Genomic DNA, 8,666 nt, shown 5'->3' with positions numbered 1-8,666 from the left:
ATATAAGAAAAAATTGTTTTTTTTTTTTGGAGTAGGGCTTGCCTTGGTCAAGAACTCGATTTAGGAATCAATATTGATACAAAATATAATTTAAATCATGAAAGAAAGTAAGATGAATTCAAATACATATCTTTCTTGATGAAACCCTTGTCAATGAGGATTTTGTAATGCTTGTATGTTGTAGATTTTGAATTTGCAATGAAGGATGTAGGAGATATCCACAAATGCAATAGATCTACTAAAACCAAATTATGGAGCCATGGATGCAAATCTGTAATAAATAAGAATAATAATATTATGAATACAAGAATTAAGATCTCCTACCTTGATGGAACAAAACTATATCTTAAGCAAGAAATGCTCACAAAGGATCCTTGAATCTTGAATGCTTGATGGATGCTTGAAATGCCATAAGAAATATGACATCTTAGATGTCCTCATATGTGAAAATTAACTCCCTAAGATAAAACTAGCCTCAGGACCTAATCCTTGGGGAAAAGGTCAACTTGGGTCAAACTATTCTAGAATAGGTCAAAATTTTGGGAATATGTTGACCTGGGTTGACCTATTCCACTGTTATCTTGAAGGAGGGCCAAAAGGTCTCAAAAATTGTGCTGAGATAACTAGAAAAGAGGAAATTGAATGGGACAAAGAGTTGATTGAAGAAAAATCCATCCATCACCCATAAGGTCACTATAGGAAGGAAACACAATGTATTAAATTATGTATTCTTCAATTTTAAGATGGTACAATTGTATTACTCTTAAGGTAAAATATTTTTTAAGGGAATAATGTCCAATTTATAGGAAAATGAGAGATAAAATGGACAATCAAGATGCAAGATTAAGGGTCAAGATTCAAGAAAGGGAGAGAGAACATGGATTTTGCTTCTTCAAAATCATATCCTTGTCAAAAGTGTTACAAGGAGAGATCTTATTTGGAGAGGTCAAATCTTTTGAGGAATTTGACCATTTTGGAAAGAGGTATGGGGAACAAAGTTGTAAGGGATGGATGAAGTGCATGATAGAGGTTTAAGAATATTTAAGGGTGACATAAGGTTTGGGGGTAAGAAGATGTGAGGATGTAACAACAGTTGACTTGGGTTTGGGTTAGGATTTATTAACCCTCATGATTAAGGCTGTGCTAATGATTAGGGTAAGATTAAGTTTGGACTAGGAAGTGATTAGGGTACAAGTGGGAGTTTATGAAGAATGCAAGTGGGAGAATTAATTAATCATAGTTTATTAATTAATTAAGTAGGACTAGTATGTGTGAATAGGTTGGGTTGAGTTTGATACAAGGATCAAACATTTGGTTAGGGGTTAGGTTGGAGTTAAAGATAGTAGCCACATGCTCTAATTGATTAAATGCGAACTATTTAATTAAAATGGGAATTTTAGGATTAAATTAAATAGGTTGTGTATTTATTTCAATTAATAGAAGAATTTTTTTTTTAAATTATCAGACTATGGGTTATCATTTCATAATTAATTGGACTATAATTAATTAACTAGGGAAAGGAGTACAAACTAATTAAATACTAAATAACTAATTAGTAATCTACTAGAGGAGAACTAAACAAGACTACTTAATTCATGTAATGAGATTTAGGTGTCTCTATTCTTTCTCTCTTCAATGTGGTTTTATAATAATATTATTTTGAAGATATTTAAAATAATAGATGATGCAAAGTATTTAAAAATAATAATGTTTCTCTAGAATGTGGGAAAGAGAGATCATATAGACTACACAATCTCACCTCAAGAAGGCAACACAGAGAGAAAACATGGCCTGATGACATATGAAAATGAGAAAATTCTCCAATAAGAGGAGAGGGAATAAATGGGATATATGTTGTTAGATTTTTAATTATGATACAAAATAACTACTAGGGGAAAAAGGGGTCACCTAGGTGTTATAACAATAAAAGGGATTCAGAGGGGTCTTATATAAAGGATAGGGGAGCTAGAAAGGGGTTTATTTGTGCATGTTTGAGCTTTGATGTAGGTGCATCCTGGGTTGATGTGTTATCCCGCTCATTTGTGTTCATTCTGCCAATTGTTGCCGAGTTACAATCATTGCCCAGTTGGAGCAATTGTTGAGTGCCAGTAATTTTGTAGTTATACCAAGTTGAGGTTATCCCATGTCATGTTAACACTCGAGTTCACATGTTAGCCCATCTTTGTAGTGTGTGCCAAGTTCCATAGTGTGTGTGTTGAGCTACTCTTCATTTGCCGAGTGACCTAGTGTCTGTCGAGTTACACTCTTTATGTATTGAGTGACTCTTCATGTGTCAAGTTATACTATTTATGCTGAGTGTTAGCATTTTGGACATAATTTTTATGTTTTTTGTGTGAGACGACTTGTGGGATTTATTTCATTCATGACATTTATGTTAAGATCTTGCCTTGGGATTTGTCTAGACCATTATTGGGTCAGCCTTGCTACTTTGTAATGTTCTAGAATGATCTATAATCAAATTTGGCAAGTATAAATAGAGTATTTAGGCTTAGAGTTAGGCAATTTTTGGGAGATTTTGGTAGATCAATTTGGAGTAGATCTGGAGTTGCAAATTTGATGCTAGATCTTAGATCTTGAATGTATTTGTACCTGGCCATAAACCAAAAGGCCTTACAAGTGGGCATGTATGCTAATTATTTGATGAATCAATAAAATAATATTGTTCTCTTCTTGTGGTGCTATTCTCTATCTATTGCTGGGTGTGCTTTTGGCCCTAGTTATTCCTTTCCTCCCTATGTCAGGTGGTATTAGAGCTTGAGGTTCATCCTTATGGAGATTGGATCATGTAGAACCCTATTTTAGATTTTTTTATAGGGTTGCAGATTTGTAGATTTGACCTATAACTTACAAAGGGTTACAATCTTGTAGGAACCTGATTTGTAAAGATGATTCATGGCAGAGGAAATGCTGAGACATATTGGATACATTGAGACAAATTATAGCTAGATTAGATGCTATGGAGACAACCCAAAGGAGAGGAGCGCATCTTGAGGATGTAAGTGATGATAAAGCAGTAACACCAAACCCTAATATGAAGCCAAAAGAAGATCAAGATGAGGAAATATTGTTGAGAGTATTATCTAGGGCACATTCAAAGCTTGTTGTAGAAGTTGTTCCTTATGATGGAAAGTTGGATACCAATGTTGTGTTGGATTGGATCTTTGATATGGAGAAGTTCTTTGAGTATGAAAACACTCTTGATAATAGGAAGGTGAAGATTGCAGTTACTAGGCTGAAAGGCCATGCTTCACTATGGTGGGAGCATTTGCAAATTGATAGAAAAAGGAGAGGAAAGGAGAAAATCAAAGCTTGGATGAAAATGATGAACAAAAAGAAAAAATTCCTTCTTTCTAATTACCAAGTTAGCTTGTTGAGAAAGATGCAAAATTTGAAGCAAAAAGACATGATTGTGATAGAATATACTGAGGAATTCTATAGATTGGACATCAGATCTGTACATGTGGATGATGATGTTGAGAAAATTTCAAGGTACATAAATGGATTGAGATCCAAAATTCAAGATGAAATAAGTTTTGTGAAATTGGAAAGAGTAGAAAAAGCATATTAATATATGTTGAAAGCTAAGGAAATCTTTATAAAGAAGCATGAACAAAGACAAAGAGGTAGAGGTGGTAGATTAAAGAGAGGTAGAGGAAGATCTTATGGTGAAGGTGGTAGATCTAATAGTTTTGTACAAGATAAAGGAAAATATGAATGGAAGAATGATGAAAATGACAAGACGTAGTGGAAAGGTGGTAGTTCTCACCAAGGAGGTACTAGTTCTTAATGAGGAAGAGGTAATTCTTATTCTAGAGGTGGTTTCCATGGTAATTGTTTCAGATGTGGTAAAGAGGGGCATAGATCTTTTGAATGTAGATCTTCTAAAAGTGGACAAAATAATAGAAATGTTGTAATTCAAGAAGACATTAAGAGTTCATCGAGTGGACTTGAGGCTGGAGAAAATATAATGGTGAGAAGAACCTTATGTAATAAGGGAAGTGATGAGGAACCTGTCATTAAAAGAAGTCTTCTCAAGACCAAATGTAAGATGGCTAGAAAATGCCACAAGGTGATCATTGATAGTGGAAGTTCTACAAACTTGGAATCAGACGAGTTAGTTACAAAGTTACAGTTGCAAAGGCCAAAGCATCCCAAACCCTATCATGTTTCATGGATCAAAGATGAGAATAACATATTGGTAAGTGAGCAATGTGTTGTGAAGTTCAAGATTGGACATTACTTTGATGAAGTGTTGTGTGATATTATGCCTATGGATTGTTGTCATATTTTTTTGGGTAGACCTTGGCAATATGATAGATATGTTGTACATTATGAAAGATTGAATCAATATACTCTTTGGGTGAATGAGAAGAAGAAAATATTTCTGCCTGTGATTGAAAGTCCAAATGAGGTTAGTTGTACTACAATAAAAGTTTGCATGGTTAATGGAAAGCAATTTGAAAAAGAAGTGAAGAAGAATCAAATCTGTTTTGTTATAGTTTCTAGAGGACTAAGTGTTGGAGTGACAACAGATAATGGTAGCCAAGTACCAAAAGAAATTACAAAACTATTGAATGAGTTTAAAGACATTGTTGCTAAAGATATTCTTGATGGTTTACCATTAGTAAGAAGCATAAGTCATTGTATGGACCTGATTCCTGGAGCTAGTTTGCTGAAAAAAGTAACATACAGATTGACACCTATAGAGAATGAAGAACTTAATAGGCAAGTGCATGAGTTGCTACAGAAGGGTTTAATCAAAGAAAGTTCGAGTCCATGTGCTATACCTACTATATTAGCACCTAAGAAGAATGGAGAATGGAGGATGTGTACTGATTCTAGAGCTATTAACAAGATCATAGTGAAATATAGGTTTCCTATGCCGATGATGGATGGCATAATGGATTGTTTGAATGGAGCAAAGTATTCTACCAAGATTGACTTGAAGAGTGGCTATCATTAGATCAAAATTAGAGAAGGTGATGAGTGGAAGACTATTTGCAAGACAAAAAATGGTTTGTATGAATGGTTGGTTATGTCTTTTGGTTTGACTAATGCACCTAGTACTTTCATGAGGTTGATGAATGAAGTTCTAAAAAAATTCTTGGTTAAGTTTGTGATTGTTTATTTTGACGATATTTAGATATTCAGTAAGACTAAGGAAGAACATCTTGAGCATGTTAGGCAAGTATTGTAGAGGTTGAAAGAGGAAAATTTGCTGATTAGTTTGAAAAAGTGTTCTTTTATGCAAGAGGAGATTGTGTATTTGGGATTTGTGATTTCAGCTGATGGTTTGAGAATGGATCTAGAGAAGTTTAAAACAATTTTGGAATGGCCTACACCTGAGAATGTGGGTGAGGTAAGATCATTTCATGGTTTAGCTAGTTTTTATAGAAAGTTTATAAAGAATTTTAGTATTGTTTTTAATGCTATGATTGAGACAATGAGAGGAGATAAAAAGGAATTCAAGTGGACACATGGAGCTGATAAGAGTTTTGAAACTTTGAAAAAAAAGGTTGCTAAATTACCTATATTGGCTTTGCCTAATTTCAATAAGGTATTTCAAGTTGAGTGTGATGCAAGTGGTAGTGCAATAGGAGCCATATTAAGTCAAGAAAGTAAACTTGTTTGTTTCTTTAGTGAGAATTTGTATAATGCTAAAAAGAAGTATTATGTGTATGATCAAGAGTTTTATGCTATTGTTCAAGCTTTGAAGAAGTGGAGACATTATTTGATTCTTAAGAAGTTTGTGTTGTATACTAATCATAAAGCTTTACAGTACTTGGGAAGTCAACATAAATTGAATCAGAGACATATGAAGTAGGTTGAGTATTTGCAAAGTTTTACATTTGTGATTAAGTATAAGAGTTACTAATTGATTTGCTGATGCATTGAGTAGAAGACATTCTTTGTTGACTGAAATGAAGGTTGAAGTTCTTGGTTTTGATGAAGTGAAAGAGTTCTATGATGTTGATCCTAATTTTTCTAAGGCATGGAAAGCGTGCGGAGCACCAAATTTGATAGATCATATCAACAAGTATGATGAATATTTCATTCAAGAAGGTATGTTATTCAAAAGTATTTAGTTGTATATCCTTAGAAGCTCTATGAGATTGAATCTAATTAAGGAAAAGCATAATGGTGGATTGGCTGGACATTTTGGAATTGATAAGACATTGGGTTCGCTGAAAGAGAAGTATTATTGGCCATAGATGTATAAGGATGTTAAAAAAATTTGTAAAGAGTTGTGGAGTATGTCAAGTTGCAAAAGGAGTGAGTTAGAATATTTGATAGTAAATGGGTAAAAACACAAACCCGTGTCACCCTTTTGTAAAGGAAAAGGCTAACCAAAGTATAACTGTTCACCTTCAATGACATAAAACTAGTATTATTATTTAGAATTTGAAAATGAAGTAAACTAATGAAATGTGTAGAAATGGATGAAGTTTAAGATTATAATTTTTAATAATTATTTGGAATAAGAATTTATATAATTTCCTAATTTTTATAGATAATTTTTTAGCTGTTGAAAAACACTGAAAAATTAGGGGTTTAGTTCCCATGAAAAACTATATGGAAATAAACTTATTTCTATTTGAAACCAGACTATGTTATAGATGACATATATAGCTAGAACAATAAAAAATAGAATTTTACTTTAGACATATATTTTCTCTTTTATGGTGATTCAAATTTCAACTCACCTAAAATTGATAGTTTTCATCTCCTACCACATTTTTCAAAGTAAATCTATTCTAACTAGAAGAAAAAATATACATTCCGAAAGAGGACTCTCTCCTTTAGAACGTCATCTAATTTTATTTTTTGATATGATTTAATATGTTTTTCTTTCTCAAAATTGACATCTTTTCAAGTATTAAAATACATACTTTTAGATTTTTTTTATTACAATATACTATATCTAATTAAAACACTATAAAATCCATATGAGAATATTTTTGACTTTGAGCTCTATAACATGGTGTTTATATGTTACTAAAAACATATCATAAAAAATAGTAAGAGTTATAGAAATGTTATTTTTTTGTAATAATTTTATTTTTTTAGTAATTAGATACAAACTAATATAAAATATGCATTTAATAGACATTTCCAATTGGAAAAGTGTGATACCATATATAACTTAGCTAGAATGAATTTATCTATATCATATGTTTGAACAAATTTGGTTTTTGGATAGAAATACTCAAATTCAGTCATTTTGATAAGTCAGCTTGAAAGGTGATACAAATTTGTACTTTTACCCATACACCTATTTCTATTCCTAAGAAGCCTTGGAGTGACATTGGTATGGATTTTGTTCTTCGTTTACCAAAAATAGCAAAGGAGTATGATTCTATATTTGTTATTTTGGATAGATTTTCTAAAATGGCTCATTTTATACCATGTAAGAAGACATCAAATGTTGAGCATGTTGCTAAACTTTTCTTCAAAGAGATTGTTAGATTGCATGGATTACCAAGAAGTATTATCCCTAACAAAGACAGTAAGTTTGTTGGTTATTTTTGGAAGACTTTGTGAAAGAAGATGGGCACTGAGCTGAAGTTTAGTTCTACATTCCATCTATAAATTGATGGCTAGACAAAGGTTGTGAATAGAAACTTGGGTAATTTGCTGAGATGCTTAGTTGGAGATGAAACACATAATTGGGAGATGATATTAGCACAAGTTGAGTTTTCATATAATAATTCTATGAATAGAAGTACATGAAAGAAACTTTTTGAGATTGTTACTAGAATGAAGCCTAGAGGAGTATCAAATTTAAGAGATGTTGCTGGTGAAGAAAAGAGAAGTTTTGTAGGAGAAGAATTTGCTGATTTCATGGAGTCTTTGCATAAGGAAGCGAAGCTGAAGTTGAAACAAAGTAATCAAAATTATAAGGAGAATGCTGATAAGTCTAGAAGACATCATATTTTTGAAGTTGGTGATAAGGTGATGGTCCATTTGAAGAAAGAAAGATTTTTGGTTGGAACATATAGTAAGTTGAAGATGAAGAAGTTTGGACCTTGTAAGATCTTGAAAAAGTTTGATAGTGGAAATGCTTATGAAGTTGAGTTAATTGATGACATGGATATATCTACTATATTCAATGTTGCTAATCAATATAAACATCATGAGTTAGATAATGAAGTTTTTGTACTTGATGATTATCCTAAGAATTTGGTAAAAGCACAAGAGGAAAAGAGTACTATGAATATTTGGTGAAGTGGAAGAATAGACTAGTTGAAGATGCTACATGGATTTCCCAATCCGAGTTGGATTCAACTTAGATTGTGACATCTCAATGATTTAGGAGAATCATTTTTTTTACCCTAGTTGTTTGATGCAGGAGCATCCTGGGTTGACATGTTAGCCTACTCATTTGTGTTCATTCTACCAATTTTTGCCAAGTTACAATCATTGCCTAGTTGCAACAATTGCCGAGTGCCAATAATTTTTTAGTTTAAGTCGAGTTGAAGTTATCCCATGTCATGTTAATACTCAGGTTCATGTACTATCCCATCTCTACATGTTGAGTCCCAAAGTGTGTGTGTTGAGCTTCTCTTCATGTGCCGAGTTACCTAGTGTATGCTGAGTGGCTCTTCATGTGATGAGTTATCATGTTTACACTAAGTGTTAGCATT

The sequence above is a fragment of the Cupressus sempervirens genome, chromosome 3 (assembly GCF_028749045.1).
Source record: "Cupressus sempervirens isolate cs-2001-9-10 chromosome 3, ASM2874904v1, whole genome shotgun sequence".
NCBI lineage: Eukaryota > Viridiplantae > Streptophyta > Pinopsida > Cupressales > Cupressaceae > Cupressus > Cupressus sempervirens.
The sequence above is the reverse complement of the archived record's forward strand: the minus strand, read 5'-3'. Positions refer to the sequence as shown.